This window comes from Hypanus sabinus, unplaced genomic scaffold, assembly GCF_030144855.1.
Source record: "Hypanus sabinus isolate sHypSab1 unplaced genomic scaffold, sHypSab1.hap1 scaffold_913, whole genome shotgun sequence".
In the NCBI taxonomy this organism is placed as follows: Eukaryota; Metazoa; Chordata; class Chondrichthyes; order Myliobatiformes; family Dasyatidae; genus Hypanus; species Hypanus sabinus.
This window is the reverse complement of record NW_026781766.1, coordinates 129,843-143,174: the sequence shown is the minus strand read 5'-3', so window position 1 is coordinate 143,174 and position 13,332 is coordinate 129,843. Positions and strand designations below refer to the sequence as shown.

General features: G+C 42.4%; 1 long non-coding RNA gene across 2 annotated transcripts in view; it reads right to left on the bottom strand.

The window, feature by feature from the left end:
* LOC132390467 (uncharacterized) overlaps positions 1-13,332 on the bottom strand; it is a 48,579-nt gene that overhangs the window by 13,931 nt on the left and 21,316 nt on the right. For both annotated transcript variants that reach the window (XR_009510912.1, XR_009510913.1), the window contains exons 3-4: positions 9,678-9,849; positions 1,722-1,791 (exon numbers count right to left, since the gene is read on the bottom strand). This is a non-coding gene — a long non-coding RNA (uncharacterized LOC132390467). The remainder of the gene's footprint in view (positions 1-1,721; positions 1,792-9,677; positions 9,850-13,332) is intronic.

The following is a 13,332-nucleotide window of genomic DNA, read 5'->3' as shown; positions in this document are numbered from 1 at the left end:
ATTCTACCTGTTTCCTCAACACTACATGCCCTTCCACGAATCTTTCTAACATCTGAAACTTGGCAACACAGCCATCTATTCTATCATATAAGTCATTATATACAGCAAAAAAAAGAAGTGATCCCAACACCGACCACTGTGGAACACCACTGGCCACTGGCAGGTAGCTGGAAAAGGAGCATTTTATTCCCAATTGCTGCCTCTTACCAATCAGCCAATGACCTAACAATGTTAATAACATTCTAGTAATATCGTGGGCTCTTACTTTGGTAATCAGCCATCTGTGTGGTAACTTGTCAAAGGCCTTCCTAACATCCAGATAAACAAAATCCGCTGCATCCCATTTATCTATCCTACTTGTATTCTCCTCAAAGAATTCCAACAGGAAGACGTGAATTATTCAAAGAGTAAATAAATAGACTAAGCTCAGAGATAGTGCTTAGCCGATGACGAATTATTTTGACACAACTAAAGCATCCATTTATCACTGACTGAAGAGTCATGGAAGATTGAAGATTGTCACCATCCAGACTTTAGGTGATCCTGACCCTCTGTGCAATTCCCAATCTACAATACAAGGTCAGCAATATTCATTTGTTACTGAAAGCTTGGAGCCATAAACATGGAATAAAATAAACATTTAACATTGAATCGGATAGAAAACCTGATTCATAAAGGTTTGGATACAGGAGGAAGTGGTTTATGATGAATGTTAAATTGTGCCAATGCTTAAAATAAGGGATAGCAAAAAATAAAGGCCTGAAAGAGGACCACAAGCTTTAGGTTTGGAGGCCATTGTGCCTCAATGACCCTGAGTTCTATGTTGTCTGGAGACAGGGGCTTCCGCTTTGGCTCTCGGCAGTATCAGCCGTACCAAATAGGTCAATAAGTAAAGGCCAGGCTAAGAGAGGTCCACGGGTCTGGGCGTTCAGCCAAGGAATAACAACTCTGACTGGTAAGACCAAACTGCTCCAGAAACAGCAATGAAGAATTATTCTAGATCTGAGTGTAAGGCTTCTCCTCAGTCTCCACGTGGGATGTGTACTGGACTGCACTGAAACCCAAGAGGAAGCTACTGACATGGTGAAGAAAGCCCTGACCACGGCCAGAGAAGGAAGACATTTATTTCTGCCCTAACTGTCAGTAGTGTAATTGGCAGAAAATATAAATAAAATAGTTGCACTTGGACTTTTAGCATTTTTCATTCTCAAATTATAACAGCTCAGAAGTGGTAGTCGGATGCAGCAAATTGAAGTACTTTATTACACAGAAGGAAACAACTCCAATGTCATGATGAACATCCTCTTATCATTAGTCGTGTGCTCTGAATCATTCACCAGGAAATGCTGATGGATATTTGCCATACACACACATACTCATTGCAGAAATCAAAATCATATTTCTGGAGGTGTATTTCCTTAGCATCAGCTTGGCTTACAATTGAGACTGGATACAATTGGAAAGGAAGCTGAAATGTTTTCTCTGGAACACCAGAGACTGAGGCGGGATCAGATAAAAATTTATAAGATTAAAAGAGGCACAGATAGATTAGACAGGGAGTATCTGCTTCCCGTGGTTGAAATGTCAAATACCAAAGGGCAGGCATCTAGAGTGAGAAGGCATGGGTTCAAGGGGCACATGAGAGGTAGGCTTTTGACTCAGAGAGTTGTGGATGACTGGAATGCATTGTTCTTACGAGCTCTTAACAGATCTTTACTTACCAAACGGTTACCTGCTGTGTTCTGGACAGCTATGTGGGAATATGCATCTCAGACTTTCGCACATATTTTCCTGTGAATTGACAAGAAACAAAGAACAGTGAATTCAGCTTGCAGCTCCGTTATCTCAGACTATTGACTTTGTTGCCCATGGAAGAATTCCACAGCATGCTTTCTGGAGTGCTGTTGCACTGAAAAGGGTTCAGGTATGAGGACAGGTGACAGAAAATAGTTGAGAGAATAACACACGCCAATCCTCATGGAGGGATCAGAAATTAAATGAGGGAGCTAAGTTCCTGGGTGTGAAAATATCCGAGGACCTAACCTGGACCCAACATATTTATGCTGTGGTAAAGAAGGTATTTCGGCGGCTATATTTCAATAGAAATTTGAGTAGATTTTGAATGTCACCAAAAACGCTATACTTTCTTGGAAGCTTGACAAAATTTGACATGTTAGCTGAAACATTTACAAATTTCCACAGTTGTTTGTTAGAGAGTATATTGACTGGTTTTCTCGTGGCCTGATATGGAAGCATCAATGCCATTGTACGGAAAAGCCTGTCAGTAGTAGTAAATATGGCCCAGTCCGTCATTGGTAAACCAAACCCACTAATCCCTCCTACCTACACCATGTCCAAATCCCTCCATCTTCCTGCATCAGATCACCTCTCAGTCTCTGGAGTTGCAGTGAAAACAACTATTTTATTACCTCTCTTGTGATAGTACACACCCTTTAACTGAGGCAGCATCCTGGTAAACATACTCTGCACCCTCTACTGAGCCTCCACATCCTTCCAAGTGTGGGGCCACCAGAACTTTATGCAGTGATCCTGACGTGGCCCAACGAGAGTTTTACCAAGTTGGAACATGAATTTTGAACTCAGTACCTGGACAAATAAATGAAAGCATTCTGTAAGCTTCTCTGAAGCAACATATCAACCTGTGTAGCTACATTCAACTAGCAATGAATGGGGATGCCATGATCTCTGCTCAGCAACACTCTAAAAGACCTTGTCCATAACAGAGTTCTGTCTCTTTGCATTTGCCCTGCAGAGTTGCAGTTCCTCACATTTCTCTGGGTCAAATTCCATCTGCCATTTCTCAGCCTATATCTGCAACTGATCTATATTTTGTTGTATTTATTGCCACTCCCTTGTACTATCCACAGCTCCGTCAATCCTGGTATCATCTGCTAATTTACTAACGAATCCATCTACATTTTCATCCAGGACATCTAGAGACATTACAAGCAGCAGAGGTCCCATAATAGATCGCTGTGAAACTCCACTAATCGAAGACCTCCAGCTCCAATGTTTTCCTTTAACCACTCCTCCTGTCTCTTATGCGAAAGCCAGTACTGACTCCAAACAGCCAATTCCTTGCCAACCACATGCATCTGAATTTTCCGGATTACCATCCAAAAAGACTTTGCCCAGCGCCTGAGTAAAATCAATGTAGATACACGCACTGCCTACCCTTATCAAGCTCTATGTAAATAGCTTCTATTTGGATAAACAAGTTTGCCAAGAATAATCAATTGAAGGTGACCATGAACAAACAGGTCCTGACTCAGTGTCGTCAGTTGGGGGTCGTATGTCCGCACTGTCCCTGGGATCAAATCCACATATTTAGACATCAAAGTTAACACTATTGCTGCCAGAAGAAGTGAGAAACAAGATACACTTAAACATCATCCATAACATTTCCAATCTGTTGAACCCATTTCCCTGCAATTTAGTGAAAGACTGTCTATAGCCGTAGTTATGTGACTTGTCAGGACCTCAGTCCGAGCATGATTCAGCTGTACCCTGTCCAATCAAATCATCTCCATTCCTCCCCAAAAGTGGGACCAAAGTATCATGAATATCAGCAATCTTCCTCCAGTCTTTGAGGCACACTTTTAACTCCCTAATCTAATTGATCCTGTAACAAGCGCACGCACTTTACATAACAATGCAGAGTATATTAACCTTTTGATTCTGATTCCTATATTTATTTCTTAGCTGCTTAGCAGTCACTTTTCAGTGGTTATCCTATTTGCTGGACTCACCTGGACCAGGACCACTGATCATTTTTTTTCTCCCACCCCAAATTCCTCCGCAGTTCAGATGTGATGCCCCAAATCTATTATTTACTTATTTATTGAGATGCAAGATGGAACAAGGACTTCCATCCCCTCAAGCTGCGCCACCTAGTAAACCAAGGTACAAGCTGTGTAATCACAGGACAATTTGTAATGATCAATTCCCAAGCCTATCGGTCTTTGAACCGTGAAAAGAAACTCGATCAGTCGGGAATATCCCAAGCTTTCCACTCAGTGGATGTAAAGAGACTCCGAGCATGATGGGACTGGAATTGTTCTCCAAACTCCGGAACGTCCCAGTCGCCCCACTCTTTGAGAAATGTGAAAGGCAGAAGATAGGAAAGAAGGGGCCAGATAATCAGACTTTAGTGGTAGGGACGATGTTGGAGTTGATTGTAAAGGATGTGGTTTAGGGATTCTGGGAGGTACGAATAGCTTGTCGGAGGCAGGGTTTCCTTGAGAAAACCATGCCTGACTAATCTGTTGGAATTCTTTGAAGAAAGAAAAAAATAAGATAGACAAATATGTTGATGTTGTGTCGATGTAGATACGTTGATGTTGTGGACATAGATTTTCAGAAGGCTTTTCACAAGCTGCCACACATAAGGCTGTTTAACAAACTATAAACCCATGGTATTATTGAAAAGATACCAGCACGGATTCAAGAAGTGCTGCTTAGCAGGAGGAAAAGAGCGGGGAGAATGGGATCCTTTTCTGATTCATTACCTTGACTATTGGTGTTCCTCATGGCTTTGTGTTGTGACCAATTTTTTTTTATTATATGAGAATGATTTGAATGATGGGATTGATGGACCTGATGGAATTGATGGCCTTGTTGCAAAGTTTGCAGACGATACAAAGAGAAGTGAATCGGCAGGTAGATTTGAAAGAATAGGGAAGATACAGAAGAATTCGACACATTAAGGGAATGGTCAAATAAGTGGCAGATGAATCCAATGTTGAGAGGTTTATGGTTGTAAACTTTGTTAGAAGAAATGAAAGTTTTACTGCTTTCTAAATGGAAATAAAACATAAAAATCTGAAGTGCAAAAGCATTTGGGATTCCTGTGCAGCATTTGAAAACTTAATTTGTTGGTTGATTCTGTGGTCAGGAAGGTAAATGCCGTGTAAAATTTTATTTCAAGAGAATCAGAATATAAAACCGAGGATTGAATGTCTTGTAATATGAAGAGCATTTAGAACATAGAACATGGAAAACTTCCTGCACAATGCAGGTCCTTTGGCCCACAATGGTTTACCGAACATTTTTTTGAATTTCGAATTTACCCCGGATTACACATAGCCCTCTATTTTTTCTAAACTCCATGTTCCATCCCAGGAGACTCTTCAAATACCCTATTGTATCCTCCTGCACCATTCCACGAACTCATCACTCACTGCTTAAAATACTTACCCCTGACATCTCCTCTGTATCTACTTCCAAACACCTTCAAAATGTGCCCTCACACATTAGCCTTTTCAGCCCTGGGATAAGACCTCTGACTATCTGCACAAACAAAGCCCCTGATCATCTTATACACCTCTATTATGTCACCACTCATCCTTCGATGCTCTGAGAAGAAAAGGACAAGATCATTCAATCTATTCTCAATGGGCATGCTCCTCACTACCGGGACCATCCTCGTAAATCTCCTCTGCACCCTCTCTGTAGTCTCCACATTCTTCCTTTTGTGCAGCGACCAGAACTGGACACAGTATTCCAAGTGGGGTCTGACAGGAGTACTATATAGCTGCAATATTAACCTCTCGGCTCTTGATCTCAATCCCACAGTTGGTGAAGGCCAATGCACCATATGTCTCATCAACCACAGTCAACCTGAACAGCAGCTTTGAGTGTCCTATGGACTTGGACCCCAAGATCCCTCTGTTCCTCCACACTGCCAAGAATTTTACCATTAATACTATATTCTGACATCATAATTCACCTACCAAAATGAACCACCTCACATTATCTTTGTTGAACTCCATCTGCCAACTCTCAGCCCAGTTTTGCACCATATCAATGTTCTGCTGTGAAATCTGACAGCTTTCCACACTATCCACAACACGCCCAACCTCTGTGACATCAACAAATTTACTAAATCCTCTTCCACTTCCTCATGTAGACCATTTATAAAAATCAGAATGAGAAGGCCGTCCAGAACAGGTCCCTGAGGCACACCACTGGTCGCCGAACTCTATGCAGAATATGACTCGTTTAATATCACACTTTTCCATCTGTGGGCAAGCTAGTTCTGGATGCTCAAAGCAATGTCCCTTGGATCCCATGCCTGCTTAGTTTCTCCATAAGCTTTCCATGAGATATCATATGAATTGCATTACTAAAGTCCATATACACTAAATTTTCCGCTCTACCTTAATCAATATATTTAGTTACATCCTCAAAAAATTCAATCAGACTCGTAAGGCACAGCCTTCTTTGACAAAGCCATGCTTTTAATTTATAATCATATTATACCTCTCCATATGTTTATAAATTCGACCTCACGGGATCTCTCCACCAAAGTACTAACCATCAACTGAAGTAAGACTCACTGGTCTTCAATTTCCCGGGCTAACTCTGCTTCCTTTGTTGAATAATGGAACAAGATCTGCAACACTCCAATCCTCCGGAACTACTTCTGTCCCCATTCATGAAGCAAATATCATTGCCATGGGCTCCACTCCTCGCCTTCCACAGTCGCCTGTGTTCCATTCACACGTATCCCCCGGCACTCTTTATTGGTCCTACTCTCTCACGTCTTATCCCCTTGCTATTCCTGTCATTGTATAATGCCTTGGGGTTTTCCTTTATCCTGCTCATCAATCCTTCACCTGGCCGCTTCTGGCCTCAATCTTCTAGATCTCAATCATTATCTAGTCTTTCGCACCTTTCATGAGCTTTTGCTCTCCTCTTGATTAGATTTACAACAGCATTTGTACCCCATGGTTCCTGTCCCGTACCATCCTCTCCCTGTCTCATTAGAACACATCTCTTCAGGAATCCACACAAACATCCACTGAACATTTACCACATTTCTGCCATACATTTGCTGATAACATCTGCTCCCAATTCAAGCTTCCACGTTCCTACCGGATAGCATGATATTTCCCCCTACTCTTATTAAACGTTTTCCTAACTTATCTGTTCCTATCCCTCTCCAATGTCATGGTAAAGGAGATAGAATTGTGATCTCTATCTCCAAAATGCTCTACCACTGAGAGACCTGACACCTGACTAGGTTCATTTCCCAATACTCGATCAAGTACAGCCTCTCCTCATGTAGGCTTATCATCATATTTTGGCAAGAAACTTTCCTGAACCCACCTAACAATGCCACTCCATCTAAACCGCTTGCTCTATGGAGATGCTAATTGATATTTGGGAAATTAAAATCGCCCACTAAGTCAACCCTGTTATTATTGCATCTTTGATGTCCCTGTCATCTGAGTCACAGGGGCAGACTCTGTGTCAGAAGTGCCACCATAGTTGCTTCCCCCATAGACTGTCTCCTCCAACAGTACTCTGCATTGTTTTCAAAGCATTTTCATTGCACCAGACATGTTAGACTGCCACCAACATAATAGTACCCTAACCCCATAACCAACATTTCTACTTCATATCCAAGATCCACAAACCCGCCTGTTTCAATGAATTTCTCCCAAAGCCATGAACAGTGAGATCTCTTCCTAAAGGTAAATGCCTTTTCAAAATACACTTGGCCTCTGTTTGTTAACCCTGAGTTTTCCAGAGCCCAATTTATACTCAAAAGTATCAGAGGCAAAGTGGATCTACCTCAGTCTGCACAGGTGAATTTGACTTTCCTCCACTTCTGTAATTTGTGCATTGTTAACCCACACCGACAAATACACTAGCTCAACAGGTTCAGTAACTCAAGTTCAAGTACAGACAACCAAATAAAGAAATGTTCCTCCAAACCATGGTGCACTCAGAAAACATATACCCACAAAGCACAGCACATAAAACACACCATTATCACAAATAAATGGCTAAAATAAAATTCACAATACATGCAGTGGGCAGCACGGGTGAATTGTAAAGAGTAAACAGTAAACAATAAACAGCTCACATTGCTCGTGATGAGACCTTGGTGGTGCGAGGATATTTATTAGGTTCTCAGCCTGAGGGAAGAAGCTGTTACCCAGTCTGGCAGTCGTAGACCTGAAGCTCCAGCATTTAATTCCTAAAGATTGTGGGTGTCAAACAGATTGGCGGATGTGTGGTACGAGACCTGAACAAATTTAACTTTGTTATTTCACTAATGCTGCCCTCAAACGTTGTTAACATTCATTCTGTCTTTGTTCCTTGAGCGTGTCCTGTCAACCAGCCAGTCCAGAATTCTTGTTGTCATGGAGAATGACTGGGAACAGAAGCAGTTCTTGCAGTCTCCATTTCTCTAAGTTCATCTTTCTCCCTCTATGATACGTCAGTCTTCCATCAGCTGAATAACAGAACTGAGCAGCAACAAGATAAGCAAGGCCACATGGTCGACAGGCACCAGTAGAACACACAAAGGGTGAAATATACATTGATCAATTTGTACTTTTTGTGACTGCACATAAAATATATTGGAATACGATGCACAGTTTCGATGTAAGTGAACAATTGGTGAGGTGTAGAAGAGGATATTTTAGGTCCGAATGTAAATGTCTGGGTCAATACGAGTGGCATTCAGATCTGTCACTGAAAGGGTAGCGATGAGCGTACTGGAAATATAGGTGCAGCAGATAAACACCAGTAACATTTTTAAACCTGATGTGGATGTAAGGCAAAGAACACCATGAATGTATCAAGTTCAGACAGTGACCAGCCTCTGATCTCTGCTGGACAGTGGAACAGGTTTAGTAGTCCCACAGGAAACACTGAGATTCTAAAATGTTTGAGATTATCACTCATCATTCACTCAAAATCTACATTATGCAAGCTGTCCTCTTACTACAATTGTTCTCTGGAGAGCCTGCTCAGCATGGCCTAAGACAATTCATCTGGGTATGTTTCCATCTTGGCCCACAGACACTTCATAACGCCAGTCCATGGGGTTAATTCAGTATTAAGCCCGAAAGCTGAGTGCTGCTTTCTATATATAAAGTCACACTCGATAACGGAGTCAGCTTACAGGGGAGCTGGAAGCACTAGTGACAGTAGATCAGTTTGACAATTGATCCTCTGCACTGGTTTGCCAGCTGACTGCACATCAGCTGGACTCGAAGAGCACAGGGCCAGTTCCAGAGCGAGCTGCTGCTCTGCTGACATCGGCAATCAGTGAGGAGCTTTTTCCACAAACTCAGTGTTAAAGATTCATCGGCTGAAAACACATGTCCACTATTACAAAAAGAAAATAATCTGAACTACTTAATAAAATAGATTTGGAGAAATATACTACACAGAAAACAGGCACTTCAGCCAAACACATCCACTCTGAGCAAGTTACCTGAATGAGCTTCTTATTTGCCCTCAATGACCCTCTAAACCTTTCTAATCAATGCACATGTCCAAATGTCTTCTAAATGGTATAAACATGTCTATTAACTTAGTTTGTACTTAGTAAATCTGAGATGAATTTAGCCAGAGGATTTCCCAGCTTGTGAACTGGGAAGATCTGTGGAATGTCACTCTCTCTCTTTGGAAAGTCTATGGTGGAGCACATTGAGTCCAATGCAGGATTTACAGTTGTCCAGTTATGGGGATTTCCCTCCAGAGATACGTATTAGTCGCAATGAGAGATCAGACTTGACATCTATTGCACAAAGACCAACTCGTTCAATTCATACAAAGTCTGCAGGGTAACATAGTATTCCTCAGCTGACGAGAAATAAATCTCAATAATTTATTCACGATGCCTGATGACCTACCTTTTTCCCTTCAGGAGCTGGGGTTTGGATTCAAAGATATTAAGTGGTGTAAAGTGCTGACCACTGATTTGCTACGTGGAAGTGGGTGAGATGCTTCTGCATTGACAGAAAAGCTGACGTCATCCTGTTACGTATTCCGGCAACGATGAGTATATGAGTTCGGCCAGGGGTTCTGTATAACAAATAACACATTTATTAAACACAGAAAACAAACCCCCCAAAAGTAACCAAACACTAACGTAACCGGAAACAGGTGCTGTGCGGCAGCTCAAACAGTCCTTAAAGCGATATTGCAAAAACAGTTCTTTAAAGTAGTATTGCCAAAAGTTCGATATGTTCACAGTTCAGCTAAAAGGAGAGACTTTATAAGACTATTTAAATTTTCTTTCACGTCGCTTCACTTCGATACCCGATGTCGAACTTCTCCCATGACGAATTTACAAAACGGAACGGCTTAAAGGCACTGACCTTTCCTTTATCACACTGTCCTCAATCTCCTGCTTTCCCGCACAGATTAACACGTGAACAGTCCACGAAATCCTTTCGAATAAGGATTAAATATGGTCGAACCCGTTTCACCGTCGAAATAGATCCTCCTCGATCTTCGATCTTCACTCTCCACTGATTTCAGAACTAGCAGTATTTCACGAACCTGCTGGCAATGATCTTTTAAACTTTAGGCATTTGATAAAACTTCATCCTTCAACTAAACTGCGTCATCCCATTAAATCACGCAGTGGCATGAAATCAACTTGACAAATCCAGACACGAGCTGCCCCTCCTCACAGGGTGGGGTCTTCCTTTTATAACCTGAAAAAGAACCTGTCACATGATCTCTACTGGCGGGAAAATGACGTCATTTCACCATCACAAGACCATTACCTCAAGTCCAGTACAGCTTCAACCCCTGTCAAGTGACAAGGGTACCACTGTCATGTCACGAGTACGTAACCATCCATTCATGGAATTTACTGGTTTTAACTTTCCATTTGTTTTTCAGTACCCAGTGAAAAGCATCCACTTCATGTGACAGAAGCCATAACAGATCATAAGTCTGTTGGTTATTCAAACTCTATCTGGCGACCTAATAGAGAAATCCCATCCTTACACATTCTGATTTTTCATCACTCTCATCCCTACATCTAGACTCCTGACTCTTATCTGCCTCCTGACAAGCCTTTTGATAGTATCAAGTCTCCAGGAGCTTGTCAGGACGGGGACAGGATTGGACCCGAATGCAGAACGCAGGCACTGAAGTACTAGGGGTAGGATAGGATGGGGATGCCATGGCATGCAGGGGCTTATGCAGGCGGGGCTGGATTCCCGATTTCGTGATAGGTCAGGAGGATCCCAGAGCTCGTGGCGGGCCGCATGGATCCCGGGCAGGGCCACCTCCCAGGCTAAAAACACGGAGGCATCGGCAAGGAGCGGACACCTGGGCAGGTGCGGGGCACAACCCTTAGTGAGCAACGGGTGGAAAGGGCAGAATCCCCAACGGGCAGCGGCAGTCCAACCAGGCCTGCCCGAGGGAGGCAAGGAATCAGAAGAAAGCTGGATCCAGGGAGAGCAGCAGGGCTACCGTGATACACTGGTTTATTGGGAAGGGCAACCGACAGCGTGACAGCGCAGGCAAGGCGACTAAGGTGGAACAGCGGGACCAGCGCACACGAGAGAAGCAGTGGAACAAGACCAACCGAAAGAACAGATGCAGAAGAGGCCGGCAACAGGGCAAAACAGGATTCCGAGCAGGCCGGCAACCAGGGAAAGAGCCGAATTCAGAGCCGGCAGCCCAGGTACAGATCGGGTAAAACCGGCTTCGGAGTAGGACAACCCACACCCAGGCTCAGTCCCCGAGTCCCTTATAAACACCTGCCCCCTAATAGGCGACAGCTGTCCTTCCTTAAGTCAAGACGATTCAATGGCTCCGGGTGACAGGAGGGCTGACTGGAGGAAGAGAAGAATGCTTAGATTCATGGTACTTTGCTTCCACTATTGGGGAAGGATGGAGATGATTTGATTGGACAGGTTCCAGCTGAAACATGCTAGGTCTGAAGTCCTGACAAATCACATAACTAGGGCTGTGGACAGTATTTCACTAAATAGCTGGGAAGTGGGTTCAACAGATTGGAATTGGAATGTTTTTATTATTGCCATAGGTACCGCAATAGTGAATATTTTTGCATGTGTACCCTTGAGACAAATCAAATCATATCGTTACACAGTGTAATGAGGTAGGATAAGGTAATACATTAATAATGCAGAAGGTGTAGAATAATGTGCAGAATAATTACAATAGAATTAAGGAAAAGTATGGATGAAATAATAGCATCCATGACATCACTGACGAGCGCTGCCTCAAAAAGGCAGCATCCATCATGAGGGACCACCACCACCCAGGACATGCCTTCTTCCCATTTCTACCATCATGGAGGAGGTACAGGAGCCTGAAGGCACACACTCAATGGTTCAGCGACAGCCTCTTCCCATCTGACATCGGATTTCTTACTTATCTAACTTTTTTATACTATTTTTATAGAAATCTAACTGTGATTTACTGGTTTTATTATAATGTATTACGATGTACTTCTCGAGCATAACAAATTTCAAGACATATAGCAGTGATATTAAACCTAATTCTTTTTGTGAATATTAAAGAGGATACAAAGAGTACTTTTACAGATGTATAAACAGTAAAAGAGAGTGTAGAATGGATATTGGACCTCTGGGAAATGACACTGGAGAAGTTGTCAGATACACTGAAACGGCAGAGAACTGTACACGTACTTTGTGTCAGTCTCCAATGTTTTCCGTCATGAAGAGATGCCAGAAATTGAAGCCTGGGCGGCATTGAGTATCATCACTTTTAATAAGGAGATATTGCTTGGAGAGTTGTAAATCCTGACGGTGGATGGACAAGACACCACGGATTCGCAAAAAGAGGCTGAAGCGATTGTGAAGGCATTCATAGTGCAAGAATAATTAGTCAGGAATTGCTCCCCGTGACCGGGAAATCACAAATGTCACTCTACTCCTGAGGAAAACAGGAAGGAAAAAGATAGGAAATTATTGGTTGCTGACCAAGATTGCAGTGGACGGTGCAATTTGAGAGTCCATGCTACGGATGAGGTATAAGTGCATCTTGGTTCTTACTTCTCCTAAGAGTAAGAGTGTTCACTTTGATTTTGTAAATATGTGGATTTCATCTCCAGGCACAGTGAGTATTTAAGATCCCCATTTGAATACACTAAGATATGAACTGTTTGTTCATAGTCACAGTGCATTGATTACTCTTCACAAACATGCTTATCCAAATATTTGCGCCATTGCAAAATACTCCATTTGAGGTTGTTCCCCTCCCTGAATCACAATATATAGGGGAAAACCACCGAAATCTGATACAGCAGCTCAAAGAAAGCAACTTCGATTTCTTTGTTACAGGTAAATCTGATTTGTCTGAGTCTTTCTGAAATAATTATTGACAAGCATTAAATGGAGATGGCTTCATTGGTAAATTGGCAGATGATGAAACAATTGATGGAGCTGTGGATAGTGTGGAGAACTGGCAATAAATTTAGCAAAATGTAGATCAATTGCAGATATAGGCTGGGAAATGGCAAATGGAAATTGACCCAGATAAATGTGACGAATTGCACCT